A 19,149-nucleotide genomic window follows, 5' to 3' on the forward strand; every position below is an offset into this window, starting at 1 on the left:
AAGCCGTGCGAAATGCAATCAGGAAGTTCGGTAGGGATAACATCTTTAAGTATAAACCGAAAATGGGTCGAAAAAAAGGTCCTGCTAACCCTCAGTTGGATAAACGTATATTGAAGGCGCTCGAGCAAAAGAAGGAGGTTTCAATTCGGGATGTGGCCAAAAAAGTGGGCACTTCGAAGTCAAATGTTCTTCGTGCTAAAGAACGTTTGAATCTTCGAATCTATAAGAAGCAGAAACAACCAAAACGTAGTCCGAAGCAAGAAGCATCGATCAGGCCGAGGGTTCGAAAGCTGTACAATACGATCCTTGCTGGAAATTTGAACTGCTTAATTATGGACGATGAAACCTACGTGAAACTCGATTACAAATCCTTGGCGGGACCACAATATTATACGGTGCGAGAAGGGCAAGTGTTGAACCAGTCCGAGACATCGATTGAAGTCGAAAACAATTGGTAAGAAAGCTATGGTCTGGCAAGCAATTTGTAGCTGCGGTAAGATTTCGAAACCCTTCATCATCACTGCTTCAATGAACAGCGAAATATACATCAAGGAATGTTTACAAAAACGACTTCTACCCATGATTCGAAGCCACAAGGATCCTGTAGTCTTCTGGCCAGATCTTGCTTCTTGTCACTACTCGAAATCAACGGTAGAATGGTATACTACCAAAAATGTCACTTTCGTCCAAAAAGACATGAATCCACCAAATTGCCCACAACTTCGACCAAATAAGGAATTTTGCGCATTAACGAAGGCACATCTTAGGAAACATGTCTCGGCAGCCGAAACCATTCAACAGTTCGAAAAAGACTGGAAAAAAGTGTCAAAACTTGTCGCCAAGAAGTTTGCACGGAATTTAATGAGGAACGTTCGCAAGAAGGTGCGCCAACTAGTCTTCAATGGCTAAGTAGCAAGTGTTGAGAATAATGTTCTGTTGTTGTAGTCTAATATTATCAGTATATCGAATAAAATTTGAATATCAAGCGAAATCAAAGTGCGTCCATACTTTCTGGGACAGTCTTTATTTCTTGCGTTGAAAATAGTTTAAGCAATTTTAAACATATTTTCGTACCAAATCGTATTCGGATTTGGATCCTTACTCTCTCTTACTTTTTCAGTCGTAGACCACGCGGATCTCTACTGTATACAGGAGGCGTCTCCATTCAACTCGGTTCATGGCTGTTCGCCGCCAGCCTCGGTAGCTACGAAGGGTCCGCAGGTCGTCCTCAATTTGATCGATCCATCTTGCCCGCTGCGCGCCTCTTCTTCTTATACCGGTCGGATCATTATCGAGAATCATTTTAACCGGGTTTTTTTATTTATAACAATTTTTATTCAGGCCAATTTGCGTATAGCTTTACGTGGCCGATTTACCCATGTTTTTGTTACATAAAATTATTTTTTTATTGTTGGATCTCGTTGTCACCCTTCTTCTAGGGGGAGAGGAGCTTCCATTTCCTTCTAGCGAAGATTGTCCGCCATTTTGTCCGTTGCTCATATCATCCATTGCTACATCGTTGGAATTGTGAGTGGTTTCCGTTTCCTTGTTTTCATTGTTGATCGCAGTCTTGGGTTCATTTGCAGTTGCTGTAGATGCGCTTTGTACATTGATTGCCGTTGATAGTTGGTTAGATGGTGAAGGTGCTTTTGAAACAGAAGCACTGCATTCACTAGTTTCCGTTGTCGGGTGGTTGTCCTTGTTTTTGTTTGTTTTGTTTGTTTTCGTAGTTTCAGTGCATGGTTTGCCGTAGTGTGCAGGTTGTTCACAAAACTGACATGTAACCAATTGATTTTCATACGTAATCAACGTTTTACACGGATGTATCCCGTCTTGACCACAAATGATGTAAGATGGAATTGCTTTACGTAGTTGCATACGTACCACTCGCACGCCATTCCGGATACCCGGAAAAAAATTCCGCCATACTTCCTTTTCGATGGAAAGAACTTCACCGTACTGCGACATACATTCCCGAACATACCCCTCGCTGGTCTGCGGGGGAAGGTCATGCACGCGTACTTCTATGGCATTGTCCACCATGAACACAGGGATTTTATATTTAACATTGTCATGATCAATACTGTGCACCCCATTATTACCCGAAGCAAATGCAATTGCATCTTTTTCACGTTTAAACATAATGTACACACAGTTCGACGCCTTGTTGAATTGAATCTCACTTACATCATTAACGTTTAGATGCATTCGTTCCTTAAGCAAGATTTCAATTTCGGTTGCTGCAGGTCTAACTTTGCAGCGCTTGAAATCAATACAAATTGAATTTGGCCTTGTAGGCCAAGTTTCAGGCTTTGTTAAATCGTATTTGCCCATTTCGTACACTCTATTGTTCACTGCACTGTATTGTCTTTGTTTCTGTCGTCGCGACCGTAAGAAATTTTCGACTGTGTCGTTTGCGATGCGAGCACGAACTGATTTTAACCGGGTTGTTCTCCGACATTCTAACCGGGTTGTTCTCCGACATTCTAACAACATTCCCGGCCCACCGTAACTGCCCAACCTCGGCCGTTTGGACGAGGATTGGTCCTCCCAGCAACTGGTGCAGTTCATGGTTCATTCGCCTTCTCCACGTACCGTCTTCCATCCGCACTCCGCCGAAGATGGCTCGCAACACCTTCCGTTCAAAAACACCTAGTGCACGTTGATCCTCCGCAAGCATTGTCCAAGACTCATGCCCGTAGAGGATAACCGGTCTTTTCAGCGTTTTATAGATAGTTAACTTCGTACGACGGCGAATTTTGCTCGATCGAAGCGTCCTGCGCAGTCCAAAGTAAGCACGATTTCCTGAAAATATGCGTCTCTGAATTTCTCTGCTGGTGTCATTATCGGCAGTCACCAGTGAGCCCAAGTATACGAATTCATCGAACATTTCGATTTCATCAGCACCAATCAGAACTCGTAATGGGTGGCTGACGTTATCTTCTCTCGAGCCCCTGCCTTTCATGTACTTTGTCTTTAACACATTGATGTCTAGTACGATCCGCTTGGCCTCAGCTTTTAGTCCGATGTACGTATCTTCTATCTTCTCAAAGTTACGTGCTATAATGTCAATATCATCAGCGAAACCAAGTAGCTGGACGGACTATCTGAAAATCGTGCCACTCGTGTCTATCCTAACTCTTCTTATCACACCCTCCAAAGCAATGTTGAACAGCAGACACGAAAGGCCATCACCTTGCCGTAGCCCTCTGTGAGTTTCGAAGGGACTCGACCCCGATACTCGAACAACGCACATCACTCGATCCATCGTAGCCTTGACCAATCGTATCAGTTTGTCCGGGAATCCGTAGTCGTGCATGATTTTCCATAACTGATCTCGATCGATTGTGTCGTAGGCTGATTTGAAATCGATGAATAAGTAATTTGTGGGCACATTGTATTCGCGGCAACACCTGGCGGATGGCGAACACTTGGTTCGTGGTAGCGCGTTCACCTATAAATCCTGCCTGATATTGTCCCACGAATTCGTTTGCAATCGGTGAAAGTCGACGGCATAAGATTTTGGAGAGTACCTTGTAGGCGGCGTTCAGCAGAGTTATCGCGCGGTAATTGCAGCAATCCAACTTGTCGCCGTAAAATCTCGTCCTCCCAGATCTTAGTAACGACCCAGTGCAGTGCTTTCACTAGTGCATTACCACCGTGTTTTAGTAGCTCGCTTGGTAGTTGGTCAACGCCAGCGGCCTTATTATTTTTCAACCGGCTTACCACCTCCTCCACTTCTTGGAGATCTGGGACCGGCAGTCTATCGTCCTCCGCACGCGTTCCCAAGTTCGTTACCGCGCCGCCACTTCTCGTAGAACTTCTTTGTGTCATTAGCACGGAACAGCTGTTCCATCGCTTCGCGATCTCGGTCTTCCTGTTGGTGCTTTTTTATGCGGGATACCGAGTTTAGTCTATTCCGCGCCTGTCTGTATCGCTCCTCGTTTGCTCTCGTCCGGTGTTGCAGCTTGCTCGCTTGCTGCATTCTTCTCGGCCACTAACTGTTCACATTCATCGTCGAACCAGTCGTTCCTTACGTTCGGAGCCGCCGTACCTAGTGTTGCTGATGCAGTGCTACCTATGGCAGAACGGATGTCTCTCCAGCCAACTTCAAGAGTAGCTGCACCAAGCTGCTCTTCCATTGGTAGTGCCAATGCCAACTGCTGCGCGTAATCTTGGGCTACAGCATCCCGGAGCCGCGCGATGTTAAACCGCGACGTTCGGTTTCGACGTTGGGTAGCCACCGTCGAATGTTTTGAGCGCATGCATACAGAAACCAAGTAGTGGTCCGAATCTATATTCGCACTGCGGTAGGTGCGAACATTATTGATGTCCTAGAAAAATTTTCCGTCGATCAAAACGTGGTCGATTTGGTTTTCGGTCTGTTGGTCAGGTGATCTCCAGGTAGCTTTGTGGATATCCTTGCGGGGAAAGAAGGTGGTTCTGACTACCATTCCTCGGGAGGCCGCAAAGTTGACACACCGTTGGCCGTTGTTATTCGATGCGGCATGCAGGCTGTTCGGCCCGATTACCGGTCGGTACATTGCCTCCTACCTGTGCATTCATATCACTGATGACAATTTTTACGTCTCTGCGTGGGCACCCGGCATAGGCTTGTTCCAGCTGCACGTATAACGCTTCTTTCTCGTCATCGGGTCTCCCTTCATGTGGGCAGTGCACGTTGATGATGCTGTAATTGAAAAAACGGCCTTTAATTCTCAACTTACACATCCTAGCATTGATCGGCTGCCACCCAATCACTCGCTGACGCATCTTGCCCAGCACTATAAAGCCAGTTCCCAGCTCGTTCGTTGTGCCACAGCTTTGGTTGAAGGTAGCCGCTCGATGTCCGCTTTTGCACACCTTCTGTCCCATCCAACAAAGCTTCTGCAGCGCTACGACGTCGAAGCTGCGAGGATTTGGTTCGTCGTATATTATCCTGTCGCAGCCTGCGAAACCTAACGACTTGCAGTTCCATGTTCCAAGTTTCCAATCGTAGTCCTTATTTCGTCGCGTGGGTCTATGCCGATTGTTCCGGGTCGTATTCTCTCCTGTATTATTCGTAATAGATGTTTTACGGGCGGCTTATTAGGCATACGCCAACCCCCTGTCTCACCGGAGGATCATCGTGCTTGCTCTGTTTAACGTCCCAACTAGCACTAAAACGATCCCGTTGGTGGGGTTGCCACCTTGGATTTGGATGCAGCATTTCATACTCAGCCGCTGGATACCAGAACAGACGCTGTTTGAAGCCGATCCTAACATGGAGTACAGACGCTCCGACATCCTCTAAAGAGGACCCCCTTCCCTGTCAGCATACGACCAAGGTCCCACCGTGGTTGGTTACCCGATCTTTCCTATGGTTGCTCGTACCCCAGCCGGCACCGCGGGGAGGTAGGGATAGGAGTTACTGGACAAGAGGCTAAGAACCACATTGGGGCCTGAATTGCCCATTGTCCACTCGTTTACCAACCATTTGGATCCACCCTCTCAAATTTGAATGAAACTTTCTGGACATGTAGACTTCGTCTCAGAAATCACTTGGTATACTTTGTTTTTCCAAAATGTATGTTGACCCACAGCTCGAAAAAATCTTGTGACTTTACATCTAATAAGATGCAAATAAATGGAGCATCGTATTTCAAACAATTTTACATTAAAAAAAAGTGTGATTTGAAAACCACACAGCTTGAAATCGAATAAAATAAAAATCAAAAGATCGATAGCAACAACGCGACTTTAACCAAGTACCATCTGCTCACAAAGCACGTCATTTAATCGACTGAACCACAGAAGCCCATATCTGCTTGATGAATCATTTATACATATAAATCCATACAGCGGCACTTAGTAGCCGAGTGCAAATTACATTAAGGCCTGTAAAATTATGTTCGAGATTTGAGTTATATAGTTATGAATTGTACCGTTCCCAGAAGAATGCAGAACGATTCGCAGTATGCATCTGCACAGTATGCATTAGCAAATCTGCAAACCTTTTCGTAAATGAGAATACAGAGCATCGTAAACTCATGCACGTGATCGGACGTTCAGACAACCCAAACTGTTGGCGTTGTACTGAAGAAGCTGAATCACTGGCACATAAATTCTGCGAGTGCCCGCGTGTGGCGGCAGCATGGACATATTTACAACGGAGCGTAACAGCAATCCTAGGAGCCTGGCGAAGGCCTACATTCAATGGTCCGTTACGTCCGAGTTTAGATAACGTACAAATAGCAAAGAAGAACAAAATTTTGCTATTAGTCTCAAAATACGTGAACTACATTCTTACTCAAGTGAATGATATCAATTTAGCAGAGCTAGAGTTTATTTTGTGTCTAGAGGAATAAGACTTTATTGAATTCTGATCAAAAATTGATTTGTAAATAATTAACGTAAGCTAAATAAACGATATTTGAAAAAAATTGGTTGTGAAACGATAAAATATCCTTTAATTTTAGCTCCGCATACACAGACTCAACTATGTATGGAGAACCTAAAGCCCGGGTATGTAGCTGCGTCAATGCGGAACAGTTACATATCAGATGATATGAAGTACCGTAATCGCATTCAAACAACACGCTGAATAGTAGCCATGTGATAATTAAGTTTGCAATGATCAGTCAGAGATGAATTAATATTTTGGTTAATGGTTAGACAGATTAGCACACATTTCTGTTAAACCATTTTCTTATAATTACACTGTTCTATAAGCGAAAACATGAATTGATGAATAAATCTAACGAGCTTTGGAAAGGTTTTCAGCTACACTAGCTTTGCTGCTTGAAATTGCTCTCAGCAACTAGCATCTTGAAATATAATAACAGTCGTCTTGGGTTGAGTGCTACTGGAAATAAAAACAAAAACCTTTCGAGAACAGTCTTCACCAAGCTAACTCACTCGAGTTTCCAGATGCTTTTCAGATAATCCTACAATCACATATTCAATTGACACGCTTGTCATATCAGTATTTATTTTCTATTCGGCATAAAAATGTGCAACATCTCGGATCATCATACCAGCAAACAAATTATTGAATAATACAATAATGTTTCATTCCAGCATACACTGATGTTGACACAAAAGCAATAATGTGAAGGCACCTGAGCAGCACAAAAGACGATAATGCATTATAAATCACTACCTTATTTAAAATTTCTATTGCAAATTGAATTATTAATTAAATTTTATATCTTTAAACACTCGACAACAATTTTATCATTAAAGCAAACGAGATCATCTAGCAGAGCCTCAAGGTTAGAATCATTTCACCTCATCCTAACCTTAATGTGGTCAGCAAATCTATCCCACATCGTCACTTTGTCCAGTCCAATCCACTGATTAAGAACTAGTTTATCCTGCCGTCACTCTCTAATACAAAAGAACATCCCGTACGGTTGAACACTTTCCAGTCTACCCAATCAGCTTACTTGCCATAATTACCGCACTAATTCCCCATGACTGACTCAAATGGTACACTTGAGAGCTCCTGCTCCAGCTCGTTTCAGGTAACCATTGCTGCTTGTCCACTTGTCACCATCCGGGAAGAACCAAGTGAAGCAAATTCTCACGAATCTTTTTACTGTCGATTTAGTTTCCTTCGTCTCTTACGTCAAACTGCACATTTCACTTCTGCGTAAATACACTTCCCGGTAGGAACTTAGGTGCAAAAAAAACACGTTCCAAACCATCACCGCAAACCACCAACTCATAATGCACCAGGGCGACAAAACGCAATCTTATTTACTTTCAGCACCATTTCTGTCACTGGGAGGCTCACTCGAAGGCGCGATTCTGGTGCAGCCACTGCAATCCACGAGGAACACCGGTACAGCAGCAGTCAGGAAGTAATCGTATTTCCTCTTGTCTTTGTCCAGCTGTGGCAGATGGATTACCCTGCTATTTTTCTTCTACATATTCCACAAAGGGGCAACTTTCTGAGTTGTGAACCGTTCGGTTTTTTTTTCTTTCGATCCGCCTGCAATAAAACTCAATATCTGTAAAGTAGAGAAGTGATAAAAAAATATGATGAATAACTGTGCATATAATTGGATATTGAAGCTGCATAATGGCTTGAGGAGTTCAAAGGGAATCAGTCTGCTAGAAACCATGAATTCCTCGTCTGGTAGGTAGTTATGCACCAACTAAAAACAATGTGCGGGGTAGCATAATTAAAAGTTTTAATTGCGGTGTATTACATCATTTGAAACCATATTGCATGCAGCTGGTTTCATTACTGGACAGTAGAAGGGAACAAAACAGCAAAAAATAGTAATATACGATTGTAGAATAAATAGAAAAAATAGAATGACTGTTTGTGCTTCTCGTGATTGTATTAATGCGAAAAATACTTTTGAAAACTTTTTTTCCGAGAATTCTGAATACCCTGGAGTTAATTGGTGTCAAAGTATTGAGTATTGCCGATCATGATCATCCAGCATTTGATGATCAAGATCAAGCAGCATTTTCCTCGAATGTGAAGAATCAGAAGCATTCAAATCGTCCATTTGCTGATGTGTACTGTAACCTTTTCCACGGATTTAACAAAGCGCAAAAAGAACAAATGATAGTTCTGGTTGTGTAAAGTGGCTCTGTTTAAATGTGTGAATGCAAAGTGAGTTTGCGAATGCGAAAATTTTTGTCTCTATTAAAGTGAGCCATAATAAGTGCTTGAAAAAAAAATTAGAAAAGCTAAAAATACGTTGAATTTGCATCCTTGCATGGAAAACCGAGACGTAGTCCTACGTCAAAAAATTAATATAGATTTTTTAACTAATTCTTGAAAAAGAATTTAACTTTTATTTTGGAGTGGGGAATTTCGAGCCACACTTTGTTTCATACTGATAGCTTACCTGGAAAACGAAATTTTTCAAAAATGAAGAATGCCACGTTTTCAAAGTTGCATAATTGGAAAATGTAAATTTCTTTCAACAAAATTCAAATCGTTTTTTATTACAGTTTATATTATTTCGACATGGCTGGTTTATGTCTTACAACTTCCTTTTTGTCATCATTTTTGTATTTACAAATAACTGAGTTACAAGGATTCGAAAAAAGTACTTGCAAAAGTACATCTGCCATTTTTGAAAATCAGTCATGAGCCAAAATGGTCTCTTCATCCGCGCAAAATAATTGGTTTTCTATACTGAAAACTTGTACAAAGTGCAGCGATAACTTTGGAAACCAATTAACCCGTTTTCTGATTTAGCGTACAAGTCGAAAACAAATTTCATGACACTCGTAGTGGCAGTATTTATTACATTTACCTTGCCTGTCTTAAAGCTTGCTTCAGATAGAATTGGAACAAAGACAATTGCCTGTATTTCAGTTATTTATTATTAAATTCAAGATCTTTTTCTATACAAAGGTAGCGTTTTCTTCATACTTTTAAGAAAAAATACGGATAAAATTATTCGTCACGGTTTCGAAGGAATTCTCGAATTTTTCCTGTAACACGGCTCATTAGGCGGCGCACACCTTCTTCTTCCATCGTTTTAGCTATCTTATTCCACCAGGTCGTCATCTGATAGATGTCTTTGATAAACTTTCCCTTTGCCTTGAGTCTCCTCTTCATGATTGCCCAGTATTTCTCAATAGGGTGGAACTGGGGGCAGTTGGGTGGGTTAAGGATTTTCGGAACAAACTGGACCCCTTGACAGCTTGCTAAATCTGACCAATACATTACGTGATGGTCGTGGGATCGAATGAACGGCAAAATTCGTTTTTGGAGACACTCGTTTTGGTATAGTTCCGATGTCATTGTCTTATTTGTAACGAAAACTTTCGTTTTTTTGCCACAGCTGCAAATGCCCTGCCAAATCATAAATTTTCTTGCAAAGCATCCCCCCGAGCCGTTGCCAAGTAAAATTTTTGAACTGGGATTTGCCCGAAGTCAGCCTTGACATAGGTTTCATTGTCCATCAGAAGATACCCGTCGAACTTGGTCAGCACATGGTCATATAGTTTCCGAGCACGAATTTTGACCACACTATTCTGCTTTATGGTCCGATTTGGCTGTTTGCTAGCTCGATACGACTTGATTCCTTCCCGGAGTCGAGTTCTCCTCACGGTACTATGGGCAGCACCGAATTTTCTGGCCAAATCTCGGTCCGACAGATTAGGGTTCCTCTTAATCGTCTTCAAAATCTTACCATGCAGTTTCCGGTCGACAGTTCCACTCCGACGATTGGCTTGAGGCTTTCGAATCGTCGTTAATGTTTTCTTATACCGTTTGATAACACACCATACGGTATTTCTGGGCAATTTCAGCTGTTTAGCTAGCCTAGCTAGATGCAGACCACAACGGATTTTCCAAATAACTGTGCACAATTTTTTCCCTGCTTTCGGCTTCCATGTTGATTGTTTACAAAGTACAATCGATTGGCGGAATGTCAAAAATCACACGTGAAGCTGACAAAATTCCCGACACGTGGGCGCCAAGAACTTCCAAATCCGTCCACCAGGAGCGCCACAATATGAACAAAAGTTTGTTCCAATTCTAAATGAAGCAAGCTTTATGCAAGCTCCAGTTTTATGAGCTCGTTAATCACTGACTGACTGACACTGACGAACTGCAACTATTCTCTCGAGTGAGGCTTGTTCGCGACAAAATCTGAACAGTTTAAATTTGGAATAAAACAAATTTGCTGATAGCTCAATCCAAGATGCATATTTTATTTATTTAATTGCGCATTAGTAGTCATTTTAACACTTATTACCGTCACTTAATTAGGCTGCATGAAGAAACTACGAGTTTTTGGGTTACTCCAGCCAATAGGGTATGTGCAGACCTCTCTGAAACTGATTTAACTGGTTTTGTAAAAGGTTTCCGATTTTTTTCATAATTTTAGCTTTTTGTTTATATTAAGAGAGTACTTTCTTGATCAGAACCCAACACCGCTCGATAGGTCGAAACTCCGGGCAGTTAGGAGAATTTGCCTTTTTCGGTACAACATGGATTCCATTCGCTTTAGCAAAGAGTCAAGATGCCAAATCTTACCAGAACATTAACGATCGCTTCTTTAGACATTTTTCACGATATATTAATATCTTTGTTAACCGTTCCGTTAGTGATGAAGTTTTAACGGGCTCGACCACAGCTACATATTGTCTGCAAAACCAAATACTTTTAGAGAAACTGGCCTTTTTATTCATCCTGAAATGCTCCTCTACGCCGTTCAGTTGCATGGCAGTATAAAAAAGACATTCCGGGAAGCTACTTGAAGTCTTCCAGCACATAATTTTCATCGTCTATGATCAATCAGGAAAATTTTGTCAAATGTTCGCAAAATAACTTGTGAGCCCGGTCTGTAACCGTCAAATTATGTTTATCGTTACGGTTTGGTACCTTTCCGGTGCTTGGAAGTATGGACGAAAATTGGAGACATTCTGATTTTCATAGCCACAGTACGTACCAAAAGATCTAATCTTTTCTACAATATTTACTTCCACTTCGCGTACTTCTGGTGGTTCCTGAGATCCGTTTTTGTTCCGCTCTCAGCCTTCCTGGCTATTGTCAAACGTGTATCAAAAGATTTAAGCACATTAAGAACAGTGCTTGAAGGAAAACCAAGCTTATTTGCTGGTTTTCTTACTGACAGATCTGGATTTCATTGCGACCGCATACAAATTCTTTTCGCATAATTCATCTAATTATGATCAATATTTTTCTTCCGCTTGTAGTATGACCAAAATCCGGCCCCCCGAACATATAAATTCTTTGACAAATCAGAATGCTTGACCATTTGTTTGCTGTGCCAGTGGTTGTGAAGTTTTCGTCTCTGTTGAAATTGCATCTTCATCATCCTACCTTCGTATTAAAAATCAAAGTCTCACTTTTCTTGCATGTGGATGTCGAGGAAAACACGTTTTGCTGTTTTAATCGGTGTGACTACCATAAATTGAATGCTGAAATTCCACATATAAATTGGGTTAATATACTGACGCATGGAACATTAGATGAAACAGTTGAAAAGTTTCAATGTAAGTTAAATTCTATTTTTCAACATCTCATTCCTACATCACTCGAAAAACAGACTTTATTGGAACAGTGAAGTTCGCAACCTTCGGAACCGTTTAAGGAAGGCTCGAAAACGGGTTTTTTCGGACAAAATGTTAAAATGATAAATTGTTTGTGCGAGATTTGGAACGTCAGTTCGAATCACTCAATGCACCATGTTTTCGTATTTGGATTTCTCAACTGAAAAGTAATTTCAAATCAGTTTTGGTTTTATCTTCGGAATAAAACGTCTTCATGTGAAATTCCTGAAAATGTTTTCTATGAACATCAATCTTTTACAGCAGCTTTAGATTCAGCAAACCTATTCGCGTCATTCTTTCAAAGTGTGTACTTACCACCTTTGCCAGAATCGTACCTGAATAGCCTACCGATGTATAATCTGAACTAACCAGCGATTGCATTCACGGAAAGTGAAGTGTATACTAATCTTAATTATTATTTTATTTTACTTAGTCCTCGATAATTTACATCGCACAAACACCTAATTACTAATTCTTAATCTAAACATATTTTTGGACGCATTGAAATCAAATTTGTCGTAAACTTCGTTAAAAAGACGGCAACATACATAAAAAGGGTTGTTTTGTCCATATTGAGTGCGATGAATTAGCAGCCGTAGAAATTGCACACGTCGAGTTCGTCTTAATGGAGCAAAAAACGGCAATTTTCCTAACAGCTCTGCGCAGTCAATGTTGTTAACTATTATATCGAATATCAGGAGCCGCTGCAAGACCTGTCTCCTATTCTAAAATACTGAAACCCAACATGGAAAAGGCCTTCGCGGTGATTAGTGCGACGTGTTCCGAGAAGCGTAGTTTGTTATCCAAATAGACTCCAAGATCCTTTATTATAGTGACTCGTTCAATACATGTTATGGAAATTTTATAGTCGAAAACAGTTGAAGTACGTAAACGAGAAAATGTGACAGCATTACATTTACGAATGTTGATCACCATGCCATTGATATTACACCAGTCGATAAGTGTTTCAATATCAGATTGCAGTGCGTAACAATCCAGTGTAGATATAATACTGCGAAAAATCTTCAAATCGTCCGCGTATAATAATTTTGGGGATTTTATCGCCTTGCAGAGATCGTTGGTAAATAGAACGAATATTAACGGACCAAGATGGCTTCCCTGTGGTACGCCCGGAAATATATCGAAAGATGACGATGTTTTGTTTCCTATACGTACGAAAGCGCTGCGTCCAGTCAAGTATGTCCAAATCTACTGAGTAAGCCAATCTGGAAATCCGAGTTTTTTTTAAATTTTTCAACAGCAAGACGGTGAGGGACTTTGTCGAATGCTTTTGATAAGTCGACGTAAATGGCATCCACTTGCTGCCGTTTCTGCATTTTCTCGATTAAACTCGAAACGTAGCACATCAAATTTGTTGTTGTAGAACTTTTTCTTACAAAACCGTGTTGTTCTTCGGCGATTATGTGATGAACAGAGTCATATATGGCATCATGAACCATGCTTTCAAGTATTTTCGGTAAACAGCTGAGGATTGAAATTGAGCGATAATTTTTCACATCGTGAACACTACCACTCTTGTGAATCGGAATTATTGCAGCAGTTTTCCATGCACTAGGAAATACGCAATCGGCGAAAGATCGGTTGAGGATTATGGATACTGGGAAGGCAAGAGAGGCTGCACAGTTTTTGATGAAAGAAGGAGGTAGTCCGTCCGGTCCAGTACCTTTCGAGGCATCAATCGTCAACAGCTTTCTAGTGACGTCTTGGAGACCAAAAACTAAGCGTGGTATGTCCAGGTTGTAATGTGCCAAACCACTCAAGTACGGTTCCGACAAAGGTGGTGAGTTGTTACTTAGCACACTTTGAAAGAAGGACGAGAATAGGTTAGCAGTGCCTAGTGTTGTTTCAGCAAATTCACCATTGTAGCATACGTTTATTGGTATACCGTTCGATTTTTTGCGGCTAGTGACGTAGTTCCAAAATACTGTTGGATTATACTTCACATTGCTTTCGATTTGCTGTATGTAATTGCGAAAACAAGACACATGGAAAGGGTTTTATTGACTATTTCACGTGGCTCGGCTTTGTGCCGTGTGAATTTGGTTTTAAAAAAACGGTTCTTCGCCTTCCGCAATCGGTTGCGCAAATGTTGAAATTCAGAATTCCACCATGGTTGGTTGATTTTTTTCCGACGAAAACGTTGTTTAATTGGTACATTATTTCCAATGATTTCGTACAATTTTGAATAAAATATTGAAACGGCATCATCGGTAGTGTCACCTCGTATAATTTCAGCCCACTCAACTTCGGAGATCACTTCGTTCAGATTAGAATAGTCAGTCCTACTGAAATCATAGGTTGTTTCGTGTTGGTCTGAGACACGAGCATCTGTGAACTGTAGGTGAAGCAAACATGGTTTATGGTGACGGTCGACTTTCATCAGCGGCATGGGTGGTTCAAGTAAATCAATCAACGCAGGATCATTGGTAAACGCTAGATCTAATAATCGACCATTAGCGTTTATGAATTTGTTGATCTGTCGCAGTCCACTGGATAACAACTTTTCAACTAATACAATTTCATGTTCCGATGAACCATTAACTGGCAACAGTGAATTAGTATCTTCTTCGAACTGCCAATCTAAGTGAGGCAAGTTATAGTCACCCGTAACAACAATAACATCATTTTCGGCTGCATGTTTGAAGAGATCGTTAACACAAGAGGAGTGTTAATGTATTAAAAGGACCAGGATCGGATGGGTTGCAACCTTCATTAATAAAAGAATTCTCTTCTGCTTTATCGGCTTCTCTGCTTTCCAATCGTTCCTGAGTGTTATTTTCCGGTAAAGTGAGAAGAAGCTTCAATCGTTCCGCTTCATAAGACTGGTAAAGTTCATGACGTCGATAACTACAGAGGCATTTCCATTCTGAGTTGCTTACCAAAATTCTTCGAACATATACTGTAGGAGTATCCCTATCCTTCAGCATCCTTTTGTCAGAAAACAACAACAACGATAAATAATGATAATTTAATGAACTACATTTCTACACTTGACAAACTTGAAAAATGGCAACAACTTGATGCGTTGTACGTCTATTTTTGAAAGTTTTCGATAGTGTTCCCCACCAACTCGCAATAGAAAAACTAAGGCGTAGTAGATTCCCTGACTGGTTGACTGATTGGATTTTTTCGTATCTCACAAGTCGCATGGCCTCAGTTCGTGTAGGATCTATCCTCTTTGATCCTTTCAACATTATATCAGGTGTTCGTCAAAGAAGCCATCTTCGACCACTAATTTTTGTACACTTCGTGAATGACCTATGTAGCGAGTTATCGTCGCCTAAAGTAATGTATGCAAATGATCTCAAAGTGTACCGCATCATTACTAGTGAATTGCTTTACCTTGCAAATGGACATTGACAAAGTTATTAACCGGTGCGACAGAAACAGTTTGAGTATACTATTAAAAAATGCAGTGCAATCACTTTTTCACGATCGCAATCCCCGACTGTATGATGGCTGTTCCAGTACAACGCGTTTCTCCTTTTTTTTATTATGTGTATTGCCTAAATCAGTATACGTCGCTTTAGTACGCAATGTTTTGGAATACGGAATAATAATCCCTACCACAATGTCCACATTGATCTAATCGAACGAGTGCAAAAATGTTTCAATCGATTTGCGGTCTCAAACTACCTAGCTACGAAAACAACTGCGCTTTGATTAGTCTACCCAGAGCCGGCTGTAAAACCCAGGTGGATAATTTTTCGTACAGGGGGGAACAACCCACCATTTCTAAGTATTAATTTATTAAAATTTTGTTTCGGTAGAATTTTGCCTGAGACGTTAAAATTCGAAATCTGAAGCGTTTTTGGTATATTGTCTTGAAACAAAATTGCGCATACGACATAAAACTACTGTGGGGTTGTTCGAGCTGTTGACGTAGGACTACATAACTAGTTTCAAAATCACTGATGGAAGGTGCTGAACTCGTTCATTCAGTATCGAAAAGTAATGCCTTGGTATTACATTTCTATTGGCGTTCTCGCCAGATTTTTCTCGCTTCGCCAGACACTCTAACTAACCAGATCTTTTGCCAGATTTTCCCAAATTGTGTCAGATTTCCCAGTTCTTTACGGGTTTTGGCCTCTATAAAAAAAGTGGTGGGACTTTCTTTTGCTCGCTGAAAATGAAGCCGGTCAAAATTTCCTTGTATATAGTAGATCCAGACAAATCCAGCTAAATTTTTTAATCAGCGACAGATTTTTGAAAAAATAAACTGGCAATTCTAGCCATCAGTGTTTTTCAATGGAAAACGCCATAAGAATCCTTCCAGGTCGGGACTCGAACATACGACAACTGGCTTGTAAGACCAGCGCCCTATGCATTGAACCGCCAACCTATGATCGAAACCATCGAGAATTTCCTCTAATACGAAGAAACAGCTGATTTTCGATCAAAATGTAACTCGTGCGTATCGAGCGGCGCACGAAACAACTCCATAATCAGTCCAGCCCAGCCGCTGATGTGCATAACACATTGTTCAAAGAGTCCCGAGACTGACCCAAAGATGATATTTGTGATGTCAAACAAACCTTATTTTTCGAAAGTAGCAACCTTCAGATGACATGTGTTTAATTTTTACGTCAATCGTTCCACAAACACTAAGCCTACCGATATATAAGTTACTTTTACGTTACTTACGTTATTTTTTAATTTACGAAAACATATAAATAACGAAGTCCTTGTATTGATAAAATATTTTTTCTTAGAGGGAAAGTGCAGCACTCAGCAATGAGTTGAGAAGTGTTACTCGCACTCGGATCCATTGAAAACAAAGATTTCTGTCATCCGGAAAAAATTAGGCAAGTTTTTACAATCGTAATTAACGCAAAATCAAAGCTCGTGGGATTAGGTGTGCTGAGATAGTTAGCACATCAACAGAATATGCTCTTTCGATCTTACGCGAAAATCTGAGCATCAAAATGGTCTTTTCCAAATGGGTGCCATGTTCGCTCACAATAGAACAAAAGCAACAACGCATCAGCGATCCAGGCACTGTTTAGTCGCAATAGAAAAGAGTTCTTGCGTTGGCATGAAACAATGAACGAAACATGGATCCAACATTTTTCGGCGGGGTCATATCCGCATTCAGGCGGAGAAAGTCATCCGAAAACGCAACAGGCAGCTGGGATAATCATGGCGTCAGTTCTTCGATGCTCGAGTATAATTAACATCGACTATTTTAAAAAAGGATAGTACCATCAAAAGTGATTATAATATTGAATTACTGATGCATTTGAAGAGCAAAATCGAATAAACAGCCTCATATGAAAAAGAAAAAAAATATCTTTAACCAAGACAATTCACCGTGTCACAAGCCAATGAAAACAATGGCCAAATTGAACGAATTGGGCGCCGATCTGTTTCCTCACCCACCATATATATTGCATTGCATTTAAAAATGATTATGTTGATTAATAAAAAAAACTTTGCATTTGAATTGTGATGTTGCAAGTTAGTTCCTGGACTTTTAATAATAATACAGTACTATAGAACCGCACAGAGTGCAAGTCGATTCGATACTGAATCTTGATTTGTGTGAGTGATTTTCTTAAATGCGAGCGCGCTCATTGAAGAGCAGAAATCTTCTGGAAACCGTGAACTTGTGTATACGAATCTGTCGTATCTGTTAGCGGAAACCATGACAATGGTTTGGGGAACAGAGAAAATTAGACATGGTTCGTTATTAATTGAAGTTTTTATATCTATATAATATCAATATCAATCCATTTCCAAGCAGTATGTGTAATGATATCGAAAATCAGTTAAAAATGGTTGAGTACGGTTTCATTTCCACTGATAAGATGCTCAAGCTTGACTCCTCTACTAGAAAGTGAATGTTAAGTTATCATCGACTTCTGCTTTTTTTGCCTTTCTCATAACGAAAGGTTATGCAATCCCTTTGAAAACCGACTTTTGAACCGAGGCCCGGAGAACCGAGTGTCATATACCATTAGACTCAGTTCGTCGAGTACGCAAAATGTCTGTGTGTGTATGTGCGTATGTGTGTATGTAACGTTTTTACCTTTTTTTATAAATATAAAAAATAGGTATAGAATTCGCTCAAACTTTAGAAAACTTTTCCGAGGCCCGGAGGGCCGAGTGTCATATACCAATCGATTCAGCTCGACGAACTGAGCAAATGTCCGGGTGTGTATGTGTGTGTGTCTGTATGTGTGTTGTCAACTAATACCGTTTTCGTTTTTGAACCTAGACGCGGGCTACTCTGACTCCGAGTAAAACGAACACGTGGTACGCGCCCTAAACAACAACTCATGAAAAAAATAAAAAATAAACAAACTCGGCTGGATGCGTGATGCGATCCGAGAAAATTTTCAGAGCGAAACTACGCGATTGGAGTCCGATCCAGAGCGACCGCAGGTTGCTAAAACAAACTCATCAAAAGTTGTTTGGGCGACTCTGGATCAGCTTTCGGGCTGCTCTGATCAATAAACGAAAACGGTATAAGAGGTCGAGATCTCAGAGATGGCTGGACCGATTTTGATCAAACTAGTCGCAAATGAAAGGTTTTGAGATCGGATGTTTACCTTTTGAGTTATACGAAGTTTTATGTCAAAATTTGTTTTTGACAGTATCTGTCACAATTGACCTTGAAAACAGAATATGTTTCCAGACTTAGATTCCGCACGGTAATAGCTATCCAACAAGCCATAGATTGGTAAACTCCGTCCATTTTTATCGGAGATATTGATATTTTTGTGTAAGCGACTTTTCCCCCTTTTCCAGCAGTCGGAGTTTTAAGCGCTGTATGACAAAGCAATGCTTGGGAACAACGTAAAACACGATTTTTTAATACTGTTACATACAATTGTTTCTAAGTACCAAAAAGACTCAGTACAGCATCCTTTTTCATGACATTTTGCCTCGGACCGATTTTAGCTCGGTTCGTTTTTGGCAACATAATTGTTCGAATATGACATAAGTAAACCAAATGATGGCAGCGTTTTCCAGTTGAAAGCAATTCCACAATTATATTGATATAAACTACTTACAGCAATAAATGCTGGAAGAACATAACAACCATATACCAATCGAATCAGTTCGTCGAGATCGGCATATGCGTGTGTG

At 40.7% G+C, this 19,149-nt stretch overlaps 1 protein-coding gene across 7 annotated transcripts in view; it reads right to left on the reverse strand.

Moving 5' to 3' along the window:
* Nucleotides 1–19,149, reverse strand: part of LOC131432679 (neuropeptides capa receptor) — a 348,242-nt gene that overhangs the window by 256,728 nt on the left and 72,365 nt on the right. For 5 of the 7 annotated variants that reach the window (XM_058599103.1, XM_058599105.1, XM_058599104.1 and 2 more), the window contains exon 2: nucleotides 7,441–7,994. The gene's annotated coding sequence lies outside the window, so the exon portion shown is untranslated. Of the gene's footprint in view, nucleotides 1–7,427; nucleotides 7,995–19,149 lie in introns of all 7 variants that reach the window. The other 2 variants (XM_058599100.1, XM_058599099.1) reach the window with 1 other exon arrangement.

This window comes from Malaya genurostris, chromosome 2, assembly GCF_030247185.1.
Source record: "Malaya genurostris strain Urasoe2022 chromosome 2, Malgen_1.1, whole genome shotgun sequence".
Classification (NCBI taxonomy): Eukaryota; Metazoa; Arthropoda; class Insecta; order Diptera; family Culicidae; genus Malaya; species Malaya genurostris.